Raw genomic sequence first — 19,808 nt, 5'->3', positions numbered from 1 at the left:
GCGCTTCATTTTAATAGTTTTCACCTTAAGTTGTTCCCGCCTTTCTAATTTAAATTTTAGGATTCTCTAAATCACTTTCAACGCAAATCCAACCACCCACATAGAAAATTAACTCTGCACGCAATTAAAATCCACCTCCTCGTGGGATTGACACTTGTCACCGTTGATCTATTCTACAACAGATTCGTGCAGTTGTGAGTTCAATAAAATTTGCACAACATTCAACACTTTTTTTTTTTAGATTCTTCATCCCGCAACCTATCTGTAACTATATCCAAGGTTAATTTCCTATTCAGCTTTGATTTATTCACTGACACCGCTAATATCTTTCAATTGTCAAGTAAAGAACTAAGTAACAACAATCCTTGTAACTCATTATCTCATATAATTTTCATAGTAGTCAACTGATCAACCAAGCCCTAAAACTCGCTAGTGTGTTCAGTTATACTATGCCCTTTCTTGTGTTTCAAATTAACAAACATTTTCATCAAATTGGCTTTGTTCTATGCTATCGACTGCTCATAAATAATCTCTAATTTTCTCCAAAGAACATCAACCCTGGATTCCTTCACGATATGATGGTACACACTCTGATCAATCCATGATCTAATAGTACTCACGACCTTCTGGTTTAATTGAGCCCATTTCTTATCATCTAAATCGGCGCATCAAGCTTCTTTGCCTTTAATGGGTTCATGTAAGTCTTTCATGTACAGAAAATCTTCAATCCTAGACTTTCAAATACTATAATTCCATGACTTTAATTTAATCTTGCATGCCAAGGACTTCTCCATCTAAACAACACAAGTAATAAAAATACAAAACCTGAAACTCCGAGACACTTTATTAGGAAAGGGACTCACACAAGCAGTTGTAAATTAAGTGAAAATAAAATTATTTCCCTCTTTATGTGATTAAAATAGGATGTGTATCACAAATAAGTAGGCAGAAAAATAAACCAACAAAATCCAAAGCAATAAATTAATCACAAGAGACACAATTTTTTACGTGGAAACCCAAAGTTGGAAAAATCACGGGACCGTAGTCTGATAGTCTTCCACTATATTAATGGAATTACAGTACAAATTCTTCTCTAGATAATACTCGAGGCTAACAATATAAAAAATCTCAATATTGTTGGTTTACGTTAACATATTAATTTATGTCTCTCAAATAATAGCTAATGAGAAAATAAAATAAAATCAAGACCAGTAAGATTATAGAGGGCGATGCCAGGAACTTACCCTTAAAATTTGGGAGAAAACGGAGTTCATTTCGCCTTCTGATCGTCTAATCAAAGATTAAAAATCTTACCCCCAAATTGTAATAGTCAGCCCCTGTTCTTCCTTTTCTTCTCTCGTCTTTCTGTGCTTTTTCTCTTTGTATCAGCCGCCTCCACTTACTCTTCTAAAGCCACGTCCTACAAACCGAATTGTATTGTAAAACTTCATTTAGCCCCTCAATCTTTCTTTAATTATTTAAATACTTAAATGAATGAAAATTGGGTTTAGGCCACCCAAAAAAGATAAACCCAACACAATTTTACTTAACTGGTCACTTTAACTCGAAGGTTGTGCTGGTAGGGGGTTAAAAAGTAATTTAGGTTTAACCTACCTCATTACTTGTTTTTCCCCGATGTTGATGTAATTATAAATTATTAACTAACTTGCTTTGTTAGTGCCCATCTGAAAGCTTATGGCTATCCACCTGAAAATTTTAATTTCTTCATGGAAGAAAAGATCTACTCACAATAATGACAAATTCTACTCCCATAACACGCATGGGGTTGATCTAAATGCTCGAACTCAATAAAGATAAAGCGTGGAGCTAAAACCACAAGGTATATAAGCCTCTACATACCAATCGGGGGGAGCGATTATATAATTAATTTGTTTTTGGCTTTGGTTAGAATGTAGCTATTTGGTTGTTGTTCATTGTCTTCGCCTGCCCCTTGATCAACTGCAAAACTTAATTTATTCTCCCTTGTTGTTCCAATGTTATCACACTTCTAGGAAGAATTACAGTGTTACTGATTGTCTTGCGAATTTGGGAGATCCTCCTATGGTCATTCGGAAGTTTCTCTCTTTATAGACTGATGGCTTCTCCAATTATAGATTCTATTAATTGGCTTGTTTCATTTAGGATGGTTATTTTACATTAATGTACTTTTATCTATTATATTTTATGTATATTTTCTTATTCTAGAACGATGTGGTACTTTTTAAGAGGTAAGGCTCACTATATCCTCTAAAATATTTTTCTCTTTCTTCTTTATTTAATAGATTTCTCACTTTAGCAAGGTTGCTTTAAAAAAAATTAAAAATTTAACAAGCCAAAAATCAAGGGGAAAGGCATCCACACCCCTAAGGTTTACTTAAATGATCAAACAGATCCCCTTAATATCATAAATTGTTACATAGACTCTTTTTGAACTATTGTATACTTAATTACAACAACTCAATAATTGACTTTAAATAAACATGTATGATAAATATAAATTAAACCTAAAATCATATAATTTATAAAATAAGATAAAATTTTTAAAATATTTTGAATGTTAGAAAAATTATTCTAACATTATTAATCTGTCATATTCTTTTAATAATAATAAAATATATTTTACATTATAATAATATTAAAATAATTATACTAACATTCACAGTAATTTATCAATTTACATGTGTGGCTGAGATTCGTAATTCATCTAAACTAAATTTTATATTCCACATGTACCATTAAGGTGAGATCTATGATTATAATGTACAAAAAGGTGGGGGGTGGGGGGAATTGTTTGGCTCCCTTGGCACAACACCACTGACTTTGAATGTTTGCAACTGTGGTTAGTCGAGTACGAGTAATAATACTGGGTGATAATTGGAGTTTCATGGGTGAGATTTCTAATTCATTATAGACTTTTATTTTTTTAAAAAAAATTATATAAGAAATGGCATGATATGGTACTAAATACCATTTCTTTTATAAGGATGGTAGCATATATCAACATAATTTTGACTGTTAGTCGATCAGTTTTATCTCCTTTATCACTTCATTAATTAGATAATTCTATGGTAACTATCTTTAATTAGGGTTCATTACACCCCCGATTGTCTAATCTTCTTTTGTTCTATATTACATTTTTTTTAGTAAAACAATCTTTTCTGAAAAATAAAAAAACAAATTGCTGTCGAGCTCATCGTATACCTATTTAGCTAATTATAAAACAAACTTTGTGGTGATACCATCAATAGAAGTTACCGGTGGGTTAGCTAATAACTCTTAACAATTAATGGTACTATGCGAAACTAAATTCCTTAAATGACTAGTAATGCATAAAAAAATCATTTGGTCAACAGTCGTAAACCTTTTTCAGTTGAGCAGTTGTAGAAGAAATCCCCATGTGGTGAACATGTTATCGATTAATTAACTTCCCCTAAATTCTGTTTAACAAAAAGCAAATGACTAAAATAAGTCACGTCTTTGACTTGAGACCTAAGCTTTGTCCTTTCGGTGCAGAATTTGGTATGAAGAAGGACCTAACTGGTGACTACGCTTTCTTGATAACCTAGTAATGTGGCTTGATTGTTTGCTTAATCTGAGTAATTGAAACAAGTAAGATAGAAGTTACCACGGCTTGATACAGCAACATAGCTTCCATCTGGAGAGCGATTAACAGTATTAAAAGTTCTTGTGTAGTAGCTTGCGCCACTAATACCACTAGAAACTGTTCTGCAGAAACAATGAAGCTGTGTCAATCTCTTGCTTGTTTGAAATGATGAGCTGTAATTTCAAATAAAATGCAGTGCAACAACATTTTCTAAATGCCAGACAAAAGTTAGCCAACAATAAATAATTAGAATGAATTTTGTAAACCATAAACTTCTTCATCAGTAGGATTTAACTATTTTCTACTGCACAGTCCACCAATAGATTCCTTCATTAAAGAGCATCAATAAGACTAGATCTTTAAGAAGAAATTTACCTGTTAAGAGTTGCAGAAACAGTCTCTTGAACAGCTGCTCTCCAGTTATAGCCTCTATTCGATGTAATATATATTGCACCTTCATCGGTCACCATCTCAGCACTCTTTTCTCCGGTGGCCTTTATGTAAACCTGCGGATGATCACCTAGTCAGAATTTGCCTATCCATGGCATTACATCAAATACAACACCAGACAGTGCTCCCAAATTAACAAACAGAAGCAGTACAGTGCACTAGAAATAGAAAATATTTATCATTTAATTAAAATAAAATTCTATTCACAAACATATATATTACCTAGAAATAGAAAATTACCTATGGTTTATTAATAGGTAATTTTCTCACATAATGCTCCGCTACTTTCATGTAGTTCCACAAAATAAGTGCAACTACTTTTGACTAGTTCAAAATTAATTAATACCATAAAATAAAATAAATAATTTTAATTATTTTAAGAGTTTGTATCATTCTGTCCCGCTTGAAAATACCGTTGTCCTCAAGGGTAGATTTTTTTGAAATAATTTGCTTTCTCTTCCGTTTCCAATTTATAATTAGATATAATGATGCCTTGAAGCTCTTTTGAAAATTCTCCATTGATCCAACCATATTCTTCATCTCAATTTTTGGCACTTTACCGATGAATAATTTCTCATCATGGTGGCTAGGCAATTTGGCTGTCCTTAAAATAAACACTCTGCACTTTTGACTTGTGAGAGAAAACTCAAACCTTTTGAATGTTGATTTATGGAATTTTCTTCAATGATGCCACTACTTTGCTGCATTGTTTAACACCTCCATCATAGTGTTCTTTGACAACCAAATAGTGCTTGAATTCTCCATAGAGATATTCTTTGTTTCGATCATATCGAAATTCTTTTATGTTCCTGTCTAATTGCTTCTGTCTTATCCACGTACTCTTTTGAATTTCAAAAGCAATGGAATCATGACGCATTTAGACAAACATAAATAAAATGAATATTCATCAATAAGATTGATAGAATACTCATAACCTCTTATAACATGTAAACTGATTAATCCGTATACATTTGTATGCGCTAAATCATCCAATACAATGTTATGCTTTTAGCTCAAAAAGAGCATCCTCATCATATTAATTTTCTAAATAAGATTTATAGAGTTACAATGATCAATCTTATCATTAATCATTTTCTTAAAATCTTATTATAGTTTATATGACTTAAGCATAAATATTAGAGGTGATTTTGGTTAGAAGAAACATTTCTTTTCTTAGATAAATGCATATACTCTTTATCACTATATCTTGCTTTGAATAGATCAATGGACTTATATGATATAAATTGTCTTTATAAATAACCAAAATAAGTAATAAATAGAGGATCCAAAAATAACAGTGTACTCCTGTTTAATAAAACAAGCCACCAAAATTAAATTCCTCTAATATTTGGAAAAATAAAGACAAATATCAAAACTAAAGTCTTGTAAAATTGATCTATCCTTTCAATTGATATAAACTAGCATGTCCTCAACTGCTGTTTGAAGCTTTTTTCACTTAATCTCTTGGTTTCCTGAAAACCAAATAAATGAATTACAAATAAGATTAGTTATCTCAGAATTCACTATTGTATGAATCAATAGAAATTTGAACTAATTAGGAAGCTTAAAGATTTCATTTACCTGATTTTAATAATCTCAGGACAATCTTTCTTCCAGTGACCCTTCTGTCCACATTTATAATACTTGCCTTTTGGCTTGCCACTTTTTTAGTGGACAGTTTGCCAATCCCAACTCTTTCTTGCTCATTCTTGTCTTTCGACTTAAGCCTTGAAGAGAATCCTTTTTCAGGAAGTTTTCTGCTATGATAAAATTTTTCTATAGCATGTAGTTTGTGCATTAATTCAATTAAGGTCATATCTTTATTGTTTAAGATATAGCTAACCTTAAACTCTTTGAACGTATCAGGTAAAGATTTAATCACCATGTTAATCTTTGATTTATCATTGATTTGAACACCATGAATCTCTACCTCATTCAAATAGTCCATCATTTTGAGGACATGATCACGAACTCTTGTGCCCTCTTCCATCTTAGTATTCGTAATACGTTTTAATGCTGCTTCTCTGGCAAAATGAGTATTTTGCCCAAACATTTGCTGAAGACTAGCCATTATTTTAGTAGTTGTTTCCATGCTCCGATGTTTCTTATGCAGTTTCACAAAAATCGAAGCCAATATATAGCGCTTAGCCATTGTGTTAGCTTCGCACCATTTCTCATAAGGCTCCCTCTAATTTCTATAATCGTATAACGTTGGTTCTGGAGGGCATGGCTGGGTCAACACATATTTGCAGCCTTTAGCAGTGAGAATATTAAATAGATTGCGTTTCCAATCTAAATAATTTTTGCCAGTCAGTTCATTTTTAATAAGGATAATTAATAATGGGTTGATGGAAGACATTTTTTGAAAAAACAAAATAGACATGCATAAATACTTTGAAACAATATTCACAATAAATGAAAAAAATGAAAAAAACCATAAATGCATTTTAATTTATTGTAACGATAATCTAGTACCGCTTTGACTAGCTATCCGTTGGGGAAGTCATGTCTACACTTACTAGACCCAATTATCCATTGGATTATAGTTATCCCTTTGGGCCTAAATTTTTTAACAGAGCTTCGTTTAATAACAATTTTTAGTTGAGTGTATAACCATTGTTTCAATCTACGTATTTTTCATATCAATAGTCATCGTTGGGATGAACAATTGATTGAAAAATATTTCAATTTATCTTTGAAAAAGTTCATCAAATAAAATATCTAATATATATATCCTCCGTAGGGAGCATCACCGTATCATGAAGTCGAGGTATATATATAATTTTATGGGAAATTATCATTTTACTACCAAAGTTTTACTGACATATCATGTCAATACTAAGGTTTGCTGAAAAGTGCATGTTACTACCAAAGTTTTACGCCGTTATCAATTCACTACCATTCCGTTAAGAAAAAGTTAATGTTTAACGGAAATTGAGTTAAAAGTCAATTTTACCCCCAAGAGTTTGGTAGTAAAATGATAATTCCCTTAAAAATTCGGTAGTAAAATGATAATTTCCCTAAAATTTTAGTAGTAAAATGATAATTTATCTATCAAATTAATAGACAATTTTACTCTTACAGCTGAAAATGTCTTTGATGCAGCTGAAAATGTCTTTGATGCCCTTATGACATCAGTAAATTTTTAACGGAATGGTAGTGAATTGATAACGGTGCAAAACTTTGGTAGTAAAATGTACTTTTCGGCAAACCTTAATACTGACATGATATGTTAGTAAAATTTTAGTAGTAAAATGATAATATCTCTAATTTTATTATTGAACTAACAATGGAGCTGTGGGAAAAATTATATTGAATTTTCCCTCTCCCACTCAATATTTTAAAATTGGTTTTTCCTTTTTTAAAACATACATATTGTTAATTGCATGCTTCCTATAATATTATCTAGATGATATCCAATATTATTTAAGCATTTGCAAATTACAAACAATATAATAAGATTCATAATTAATGAATGACATGTAACTAAATCAAGAGGGAAATATGGTGATAATAAACCACCCCTCTTGTTACAGATCCAAAGGAAAAATACAGCAAAGAATCTAACCATGAATTAAGACAAAACAAAACATGTTTTATTCATATATTAAACAAATAATATATATCTGAATAAATTGTGCCACTCTAATACATAAATTTCAAGATTGATTTCATACAATATTCTTATATATTAATATGAGATGGCTCTAATACCAATTGTTGGAGAAAAATTAGTTTTTTTAATTTTTTTAAAAACTTTTTAGGATTGCTCTCATACAATATATAAGAATATATAATCCAGAAATCGTACCTTGAAAATTCGATTTGGCTTTTTTCGCTGAAGTGATTTAGGCTCCCAGATCACGATCCGTCACAACCACGCCTGTTAGATCACGATCCGTCACCACCACGCTAGTTAGATCACAAATTGTCACCAATGATCTTCCAGGTTATGACTCAGGTTTGATTTGTACTTGACGTGTGGGCGCTTTTATCACTACCAAAACAACTAGCACGAGAAAATTTTTCTCTCAACAATAGAGAGAAAAATCTTTTTCTTTGATCTATATAAAGTGGCTGCTCTCACTTTTCTTTAAAGAAAATAAGCATTTTTATATCTCCCTTTAGTGAAACCCTAGGCTCTAAATAATGAAAATCAAAAGCCACGTTACTTGCTTTTTCTATAGGGGGCCCATCTTGTAAAATAACATAAAGTCCCTTACATACAAGTATATTAAATGGAGCCTCCCATTAAATGATATATTTAGGCTTTTGACCTAAATAGCTAGTTATCTTGCTTATTAATCCAGTAGTGGTGCAGTCAATTAAATGAGCTAACTCGGGGATCATTTGGGAACATACAATAGTGGCTACAACAATTAAGCCTGTAATTAAACAAGCCTAATCATTTAATTCCAACTCTACTCCACTATAAGATTGGAATTGACCTCCATAATTGTATGTTTGAATAATAATTCATCCGAAGCCACATTAATTTCTTTACTACATAATCTTTTATACCACATCGTTAATTAAATCGATTTCAACTGTCCAATCGATTTAATTGCATCTTGTTCCTTGATACGTACTGGTTTTCTCTAATGATCATTTTCAACATACTGTATATGTTGACATACTCTGGCTAGAGAATTCTATGAGCAAATGCCAAAAACCCATCAAGAGATGTGTTATATAAATTCTATATTGTTAATCTATAACTCCAATACTCATAATTGCTCCCACCAAGATACCGAGTAATCTTGACCACAAGTATGTGTCGTGCCCATTGGTAACTCAAATGGAATAACAATTACAATCATGAAATCATAACTAACTCAAGATTAAGATTACAGTAAAATCAAAGCCTACAAGATTTAATAAGTCTGACAATCATTTCAAGGTTAATTAAATCTCATATGTGATCCAGCTCAATGTAGTCAAACTACATCAGTAAATTCATATATGATTAAGACAAATCATTCAATGAATTTACTACAGTCTAAACATAAATAGAGCGCCCAACTTTATTTATCAACTGCGAACTAAATTTATTTAATCATAAGATAACTTGTATTATGTCTTCTGTGAATCCATATGATGATCACATAAATACATATAATATGATTAAACGGACATTATTCAATATATATTTATACAATATTTCAAATATTTTATTAATCAGAAAATAAATTAATATGCTTTAAAAGAGCATATAATCCCAACATTGTCTACACTGTTGACTCTTCAGAGCATGGCACGATGGGTGCAAGTTTATTGTATTGTTATTTTGTTCTTTTTAGCAACAATAATATTTATGTAACAAATTCAATTAATATACTTTAATTATTTAGAAAAATAATTGTGACACTCTGCGAAAAGTTATAACAAACACTTCTTTAAAATTTTAGAAGGTGCAACGTGACTTGGAGCCTAGGACTTCATATGTGGAGCGAAAAATGGAGAAGTAATCGGCGGTTCTTTTTAATTATGACTGCAGTTTGGGGGGGGGGGGGGGGGGGTGCGGGGGGAAGCGGAGGAAGAAGAAGAAAAAGGCCCTCTAGTCTCTAGATGTTCATTGCTTAATTGCTTTTCTCTCCTTTCTGCTAAAACCATTCCATATTAATTAATCAATTACATCGCCGTCATAGTCGTTGCTTGTAATAGATTAGCATAAAAAAGAATAAACTTTTAACAAAAGTGTAACACTGGTCCCTTGTTTGTTTGAATTTATTTATGTTTATCTATTTAATTTTTTGTCTTTTATTTGTGTGAATTTATTTTAATTAGCATTATTTGAGATAAGGTATAATTCTTTTTCTTTTTATTTATTTTTTTAAAATAAATTATAAGGGATTATTATCTTTATCATATAATTTATTTTTATAAAAGCAATATTTTTATTAAACTTCAACTCTTCATATATCACTACAATTTAAAACTCTTTAATCAAAGAAACATATAAAAGCAAAGAATTCTAAGGTTTCTTTTATGCAATTTGAAAGAAATTTTGAGGTATTTATCTTTCTCTAATGCATACTCTCTGATACTTGTTCTCTTTATCATAAATAACTAGATAGGCATCATGAAGCATGAGCAGTGTGATTCGATTACTATTTTTCCTTTATTTTTTATTTAATTTCTTCACGAATTTTAGGTTTTCAATGATGTATTTTGTGCAAAGAGATTCCAAGTAACCAATTTATTGTGAATTTTCAGAAATTGAACAGTGGTGCGGTAAAATTCTAATTTTCAGCAGCATGTTTGCATTCATGGATATTTCTGACTACACAAATGATCTCTAAATATTATGTTGATTTCTTTGTCTAATCCTCATTATATCTATTTACCATATGTTTAATTTCATAATTTTTGGTTGAGGATAAAAATTAGTAAAGATCGTTATGTTGAGCTGCTGTAATTTTGGAGATTGCATTCCAAAATTGCAATGGCTGATGGTAAAATTGGGTTGGCTTATTAAAAGGTTTTATAATGACTTATAAAATTATATTCATATAATATTGTGAATCCTCTATGATATAAAGTTCATTTGACTAATCTTCATTGAGTTAACATTAAGTTATGAATTTTTGAAGTGCAAAACACAAACCTAAAAGTTTCTGGATAGGTTTACTGGTCTCTTAATATAAGTTCGTTTAAAATAGTTTTACATCTTGAAAAATTCTAGAAATTTGATGTATTGTTTCTTGATGTTTCTACTATTGTAAACTCAAGTGGTCTAATTTCCATGAGTTTTATTAACTATTTTACAAATTTTCTAGTTTGGCAACCTTTGTTTTTATCATTATTGGACAGTGTGGATATTTACATGTAAAATTCTTTTGCATTATGTTTCTGACTTTTATTCATTTTTTTGAATTTTTATATGAAATGCTACACACGTTTATAGTTTCTTTTTATAATTTTTACAATTTTCCAACATATGATTAGCTTGGTAAAAATCAGCATGTATAGGATGGTCAGGTTTAGATAGCTTTGATGATTTAGTGCTTATGATTAGGCTTGATCATGTTAGATTTATATCAAGGTCAGAATGAGTAATAATATTGATAAGAGTATGTCTTGATGTTTTAGGACAAGAGTAAGCTTGTGGTTGAGGTTACTATTTTTTTTATTGCTGAGGATCGACGTAAGTAGATTCATGTATGATATATATATTTCACTAATAAATTTCTTTTAATTTGAGGTATGTATCATGTTGAATGAAAAGTATATGAAAATGATTTGTTTAACTCTACTATAATATTTTGTTAAGTAAAATTAAAAAAAAAATTATGTACAACAATACTTTATTTATTAAATACTTGTGTAATAAATTGTCTTAAAAATGGAAACCTTTATTAAAATATTTTTAAGTCAAATACTTTGAAATAATTATCAATTATTTAAATGTAATTTATGGAAGCTTACAAATGATTAAAAATTCAAGGATAGTTTTAAATGATTTGGCTCATTGTCCATGGTGATGTTATGTTATGTTATGTTATAGAAGGCTAGCCGGATTTTGTGCACATATGATGTTAATGTTAATAATTCCTGCGAGGTATAGGACCCTGAATAATGTTATATGGTCGTGTCACCGGATCTACAGGTGATACTATGTGGCATAAGCTAATTATGTTTTATGTGTTTCAAATGTTATTGTTATGTTTAAAGTATTTGCATGACTTTATTGTGATTTATTTTTGCTAAATGATGATTTACAAAGGTAATTTTCCTTATTATTATGCATATTTACAAAATTCAATCAATTATATTTTAATGATTTTTAGTATTGTGCATGAAATACTTACTGAGTTGATGGCTCACCCCTCATTACCACATCTTTGCAGATAGAGTTAGATAATTTGAGCTTATGGTCTTAATAGGAAGAATAAGAGCTCGGTTCCTTTTGGGGAATAATGTTACATTAACAAGTTACGAATATTTTAGCTTCCTTTGGGATGATATTTATTTGAGAATACGTTATTTCATTATTCTTTTTGAGGTTTAGAACATTTGCTGTTGGGTATTATTTTGAAGGTTTTATAAATGAGAATGATGAAATGCAGTTTCCCTTCAATTTCACCATAATACGTTGTTAGTGGAATTGGGGTGTTACAAAAGAGTTCCCCCCGCCTCATACGATTACGTTCTTCATGCATCCCATGCAAGGGGGTTGGGGGGGCTTCCACATGCAAAATATCATTTGCGAGTTAGCTTACAAGTCAATCAATCACAGCAAGCCATGTGAGTTCAATGATAGAAAACCGTTTTTATTTATTCTGAAAATGATCGTGTAATGATAAAATATAAAGTTTAATTGTTGCAATAATATATGTTTTAGATATGGTTTTTGACACAACTTAAAAGTAATTTTTAACTCCCAAGTATAAGAGTGTCTTGTTGTATTATAACTCGGTGAGTCCGAGGTCGATCCACAGAGAAAAAATTTAATTAGTTTATTTTATTTTAACTAAAAATTAAAATTAAAACTTAAATATAAACAACTTAATTTAAATGAAACTATGAAATTGAACTAGTTAGGGTTATGGATCCACATTTAGAAGTAAATAAAACTTAATAAATTCTTTTTGCTAATTTTTTAGATTTATTACCCAAAAGATTAATTATACAAATTATTATTATTTTCCCTTTAATTTTATGATGGATTAAGTATTTATTGTGCCAAAATTTAATTTGTCTACAATAAGTCAAAATACCATTTCACCATGCCTTATATTAAGATCTTAAGAATTTATTGTGCCAAATTCATTTGTTTGTCTACAATAAATCGAATTTTCAAAATATAAAACATTTATAAAATTAAATAGAAAATAATTTAATTTATAAAATTAAACATAGAATTTGATTAAATCATATTTATTTCTTAAGAGTTTCACCTTCCCCTAACTAATATTATTTAGTTAAGCATAATTAAAATAAAAAGAAGTAGTAAAATTGAATTACTTATAATTAAAAGAAATAAAAACAACTAAAATTGGAAATAAAACTAATTTTATTAATGAAAATAATTATACAAAATATTAAACACACACCTGGAAATCCAGATTACAAGTAGATGGAGAGAATTTGAGAAGAAGAGAGTTGTAGAGAGATGATTAAAACATAAAAATGAGGCCCTATTTATAGAAAAATAAATTCATAATCCAGTGCTTTGCAGTCCATCATAGGCTTCGTGCATGTGCTCCTCACAACCCTTAGATCAAGACCCAATGGCTGGTCAAACTTCAAAAGTCAACATCACACATGGCATCATTTGACTCGTCCGATTTGCCCAAAGAACGGTTGAGATTTGGCGGGTTAATGGGTGGATCGGGTCGACCCGAATACAAAGATTCGGATCCTCCAACTTGCTTCACCAACCATTGCCACGTGGCACAATCATGGCCATTGAATCATGAACGGTTGAGATTTAGTCAAGATGGCCAGTTATCCCATGTACTCATATCTATTGTAAGCTCATTTCATCATCCAATTAGTGCTCGTCAACAGGAAAAGTCAACTTTTTTTACACAAGCCCAATTTTAAGCCGATCTTGACTGATCTTAAGGTTTTCGGACCTCCAGAATTCAAATTTGACCTCCGTTTATCTGTTTGGAGCCTCGAAGTACGTGAAATTAATAATTTTCCTAATAAACACATAAAAATACACAAAATTAAATATATTTAAAACATAATTCATAATTGATAATATATTACATAAACACAAATATAAATTATAACATAAGCATAAAATAACATATTATCGCTTGATAATTAAACAATTTTTAATACTAATCACACCCCCCAACCAGCTTATTGCTAGCCCTCTAGCAATTAAAGCGTTATATTAAATTAAGATTTATAAAATTCACATGCAAGTTAATAGTTGTTCATCTATCCTCTAAATTACCAAATAAATGAACTCTCCCAAATTCCTTTACCACATTGATGTTCACTCATTATCCAAAATATTATCAAACCTTCTTTTGTGCTCAAGTAATTAACACAATACTTATGGGGCTTCATTAAAAGAAAAACAACATTTTCGTTCTAAAATTCATTAGAAATTATATCTTTAGGCAATAGATTATTCACACATTTTTTTTTTATATTACATTTCTAACCCGTGTAGCGAGCTTTAGGTCAATGACTCCCATACCAGTTGGCCTTAGGGCACTAGGTGTTAAAGCACCCCTACGGACTTAATTACTCAGGTTTCTAATAAACAAATAATTTATCTATTACCCATGTAGCGAGCTTTAGGCCAGTGACTCCCAGACCAGTTGACCTTAGGCACTAGGTGTTGAAACACCCCTACGGACTTAATTACTCGGGTTTCTAGATATAACAAAATTAAAAACATTTTTTCTTCTTCTTCTTTTTTTTTGATTTTTTTTTAGAAATATACACTTTCTACTACCTTAGATACTATTCCTAATAAATTAAAAGAACTAAATGCTGTAAAACTTTAACTTACAACCCACTAGTATGTGTCATAGTGTGTGTGTGAAGAATGATTCAATAATACCTGTTAAATGAGTAAACAATTAAATAACTTAATAACCAAGTGGAGAGTTCACAAATTTGAGTAATTCAAAGAAAATGGAACAAAAACAACTTACTATGAATCTCAAAATCAAAATATAATATAACAAGACTATTAGGATGCGTCTCAAAAGTCGTGACTCTTTACACGGCCATCCTAGACAAAAAAACAATTTTTTTTGTTTTTTTTAACAAAGAAAAGAAAAGAGAAAAGAGAAAAACAACACACATATTTAAAACATACGTAAATTATCCCCACCCCACAACGTAATCTAAACATTATCTTAACATTTTATAATTTTATAGATATGCAAAAAGAAAAAAAATAAAAATAAAAGAGAATAATAAAAGAAGAAGAAGAGGAGATCTCACCTGAACTTGATGCAGAAGCTTAAAAGTAGATAACAAAGATGAAGAAAAAGTCAATTTTTTTTTTGTTTTTTTTTTAACAACACCCTTAAGATTAAGAATATGCATTTCTAGAGAGACTACATTCTCTATATCCTGCCATCTTCGACTCAAATTTGTCCTAAGTTAGTCTTTACAGAAAAAAAAAATTTGTTATTGTTTTTTTTTTTTTGTAAACACATAACCAGGACTAAGACATTCCACAATTATCAACTATTCCCTCCCCCCAACCTGAAAAAGTCATTGTCCTCAATGTTTTAAAAGGAAAGAGAAAGAGTGTAGAAGACATCATATGAACACTACAACAAAAAATATTTACAAACGGAGAGTTAAATTTAAATTGCACTTCTTATTACTGCTACTGTTACCGTTACCATCATTAGTCGACCAATTCAGTGCAACAGTCTGTGGATCTGGCTCTGGTGTATAAGCTTGTAAAAGATCAAGTAACTCATTAGCAGTAGAAGCAGAAATAAAGAGTTTTTTTACAGAATGTGGAACAAAATGATTCTTTATTGCATGGTTAATAAAAGTTAGCAAGCCATCATAAAAATTATTAACATTTAACAAACCGATGGGTTTTTGATGAATGTTCAAGTGGGCCCAAGATGCAAATGTAATTAGTGCCTCAAAAGTTGCAAGATCTCCTAGCAAGAAAATAAAAGCATCAGCATGATTCATCATTTTAGATATTCTCTCTTCCATACTTGATACCACTAATTCTTCTCCAATTGGTGGGCCAGACATGCACACTAGCGGTTTCATGGGTTTTGGGATAATGCCGAGTACTTGGCTTCCTCTGGTAAAAACAGCTTCTGAGACAAGTCTTGATAACCGTCGTTCACTTCCTCCATATACAAGATGCAGTTTCCTCTCTGCTATGACACGACCAAGATCTACAGCTGCCTGAACGAACTCTTTGTACTTTCCATAGTGAAACCCAGAAAGCACACAAATATTTTTGAATTGTTTACTCGAAGATGATGCCATTGGACTAATTTTTCAAAAACAAGTTGTGAGTGTTTGAAAAACGAGCTCATATTTAAAGATCTTGGCGACATAAATAATGAGAAACAGCTGTAAATGGGTTGGCATATTTGTCAAATGACGAGTAAAGCTCGTGGCTCAATAATGCAAAAACAAATAGTAAAAAGAAAATAATGATTAGAAAAAGCAAACAGTAAAAGAAACTAAATATTTATTAAATACAAAATCATATCACTAAATGCAATAATGCAAATGATAAAATAACAGTAAAGTAAAATAACAGTGAAGTGAAAGGATATTTACTGGTAGTTGTGATTGTGGCTCACATCTTCCTCTGGTTTTACGTCCAGTAACGGCTTGAACGCCCTCTATGGGTCGAGGATCGGCTTCCCATACAGTTTTCTTATAAACTGGCAAACATGGTCTTTTTGAGTCAGATTCCCAAGACTTCACTGTGCACTTTGTTTTTGGAATAGTATCCACAAATTGTAAATCTCACGTTGCACAATTCCGCTTCGATGCGTCTCAAGAGATCGTAAGATATCATCCAACAATTCTTTACTCATGTCATCTTTAACGAATTTAATTTTATCTTCACGAGTATCAGAAACCATTCCTAAAGATTTATAATCCGGTCGTTTGCAACCAAGTCTTACATAGTTATGACATTTTGAGCCAAGTCGTTTAGCTCTCCTTTTCTTAGCAAACGTACTTTTACCAAAACCAGGCATGTAAGAAACAAATGGACTAGAAAACTCACCTGCTAATTGGACCTTTGCTTCAATTAACCAACGAATGTCAGAAGGAATGCCATTGATCATTAACAAACGCAGTCGTTCACAACGAGCTTTGTAAATTTCCTGAGGGCATTCTGAGGGAGAGAGGGAAAATGCTTATGGAGTTTATGTTGTATTTCTTCCATGTTTGATTTTGGGGTTTCAGTTATTGTGGGAAACTGAAGATACCGACTTAAGAAGTCACGGAGTACCGTTATCCGCCATTTATACGGGAAAATAAATCAAAACACACCAAAATCAAATCTGCAAAATCAAATCAAGCGTGAAAGCGAGCAAAAAGAAGCACACAATATAAAAGGAAAATGAACTTACATTCGTCCTCTCATTGAGTTAACCTCAAGCTCCATTTGAAATTCATATATGCCACTCTCTACTGTTCTGAGTTGTCCCTCTAGATCCTCAACATAGGACACGAATTCTGGTGGTTGCAGATTGTTGAGTGTTAGAAAATGCATATTTATAAAGGAGAAAACCGTCATTTTACATTTCAAGTCTTACTAACAACCCTTACTTTTATGTATTTAACCTTCTTGTGATTTAATTACATGTGTTTTATTTTAATTAAGTATTTTATGTATTTTAGGGGCATCATAGTCATTTCACAATAAACGAGAAATCAGATGGCAAAACAGACATCACTTTTGAACTCAGGACGGTCGAAAACCTTAGGAGGAGCATAAAAGGAAAAATAACACTGTTCACATGTACGGTACTATTCACGTGTACAGTACTGTATACGTTACTGTTCACGACACTGTTCACATAGACAGACCGATGACGTGGAATTGACTGATGAGGTGTCACGATCCTGTTGGACTAAAATTCTTATATACTGTTGATGGTGACGTGGCAGCATATCAGTGGACGAAAAATCTCGCATACGGCGCATGCATCACACAGGATTATTTTCAACCAAACCGCGTTACTGTTCAAAGTCGGGTCAAACCATGTTACTGTTCATCCGCGTGGTCAAACCGTGGACTGTTGACTGATGACGTGGCGCAATCTTGAGCGTCCAAACTGTTTTTAATCCGATGGCCATGATTTACTCCATGTATCTATAAAAAGGGGGTCTCTCCCCCCTAATTTGATATCTCTGAATCCATTTTTGGGATCCATTTTCTGTAATTCCTTCTCCATCTTGTATTTTCTTCGTATTTTAATAAATTCCTATTTTGCCCCTAGTTCAATTATGAGTGGCTAATTTTCTTTCAAGCTTGGGTTGAAGGTGAAGTCTCAACATGTGTCATGGGCTTAATTTGGTAAATTTATTTTCTCTTCCCCTCTAGTTTTTGTGGATGTTTTGACTTCTCGTCGACAAATAATACTAATCTTGTCTAGTACCGCCTTGGTTTCACCGGCCCTCTAGTACAAGGTTCTTATTATTTGGCACGATAAGCCCTTAGCACCATATTGATTAGAGCGTGGTTCATGAGGTGTGGATTCCCCCCTCATGATTTAATTGGCATTAATAAGGATTATTTAGCCCATGATGCATGTTGATACGGATCCAGATACCCAAGTACGTCATTTCAATAGATTTCTCTTCAATTTATTCTCGCCATTGCAAGTCCAATTTTAGAATTTATTATCGCCATTTTAATTTAAGTTTTAGCATATTCCAAATCATTTCCACCACAGATCCAATCACCAATTCACAAAATTAATTCTACACAATTAAAATCCACCTCCTCGTGGGATCGACACTCGTCACCATTAGTCTATACTACAATAGATTCGTGCGCTTGCGAGTACATTAAAATTTGCACAATAAGTTTTTGGCGCCGTTGCCGGGGAGGTAAGTAATTTTAATTCATAGAATTAATTTTTGTGAATAATTTCTTTTAATTGTTTTCTTGTAATTTTTTTTATTAAAAAAAGAAAGAAAAAAAAGTGAATTTACATTTTGAGCTAAGAATTTTATTTATTTATTTTCTCTCTTCTTTAAAATTCTGTAATTTAATTTTGAATTTATTTTTCTTTGTAATTTTTTTTCTTATTAATTTATTTTTATTTAATTTATTTCATGTATTTTTTTTTTGTGTATTTTTATAGAAAGGTTGTAATAGCGCAATAAGGTTAGTATCGTAATTTCTCCCTCTTCTTTATTTTTATTTGTTTTGTTCCCATCTTTATTTTTATTTTATTTGTTTTGCATGCATGGTCGTAGGTCATTATTACCCAATCTTGAACCTATAGACCTTGAACTTGAGAAAACACTTCGCACACACAAACAAGTAAAAAATAAAATGGATTTGCAACCACAGGAGAGGCCATTTAAGGATTATTTCAATCCTTTAGCAAATTTGAGTACATCATGTATAAGATACCCAAATGTAACTGCTAGGAGCTTTGAACTAAAACCTAGTGTGCTAAATTGTCTCCCCACATTTTATGGCTTAGAAAATGAGGATCCATATAATCATCTGAATGATTTTCATGCCATTTGTCAAACTTTTAAATATGAAAATTTTTCAGACGATGATGTTAAACTCAGATTATTCCCATTTTCTTTAAAGGATAGAGCTCGTTCATGGCTTAATACATTGCCTGCTAATAGCATTGCATCATGGGAACAAATGGTAACTAAATTTTTGAATAAATATTTCCCAGTGCATAAAATCAATGCTATTCGCAGGGAAATTTCAGAATTTACACAGAGAGAGGACGAGCAATTTTTCGAAACATGGGAGCGATTCAATGGGCTACTCTTGAAGTGTCCACATCATGGGTACGAGAAATGGCACCAATGTCAATACTTTTTGGAGGGATTACTACCGAATGTGCAAGAATGACTACTGGCAACAAGTGGAGGAGAGCTAATGTCAAAAAGTGCATCAGAAATTTGGGAGTTTTTCCAGCGACAAGCAGATAATTCCCAACAACAGAGTCGATCACTCAGGAATACTAAAAGAATTAAAGGAGTGAATGAGGTTCACATTGGCAAATCAACTTCAGGAATCAAAGAAGTCAAGGAGATGGTTGAAGGTCTTGCTCGACAAATAGCATCGTTA

The 19,808-nt window shown here is 31.5% G+C and overlaps 1 non-coding gene across 1 annotated transcript; it reads right to left on the bottom strand.

Annotated features, from left to right (window-relative positions):
- Positions 1 to 19,424: 19,424 nt before the first annotated feature.
- LOC127901587 (small nucleolar RNA R71) lies at positions 19,425 to 19,528 on the bottom strand. The gene has a single exon (XR_008053831.1). It is a non-coding gene; the product is annotated as a small nucleolar RNA R71 (small nucleolar RNA).
- Positions 19,529 to 19,808: the final 280 nt, after the last annotated feature.

Source organism: Citrus sinensis, chromosome 3, assembly GCF_022201045.2.
Source record: "Citrus sinensis cultivar Valencia sweet orange chromosome 3, DVS_A1.0, whole genome shotgun sequence".
In the NCBI taxonomy this organism is placed as follows: Eukaryota; Viridiplantae; Streptophyta; class Magnoliopsida; order Sapindales; family Rutaceae; genus Citrus; species Citrus sinensis.
This window is presented reverse-complemented; position numbering and strand designations above follow the sequence as displayed.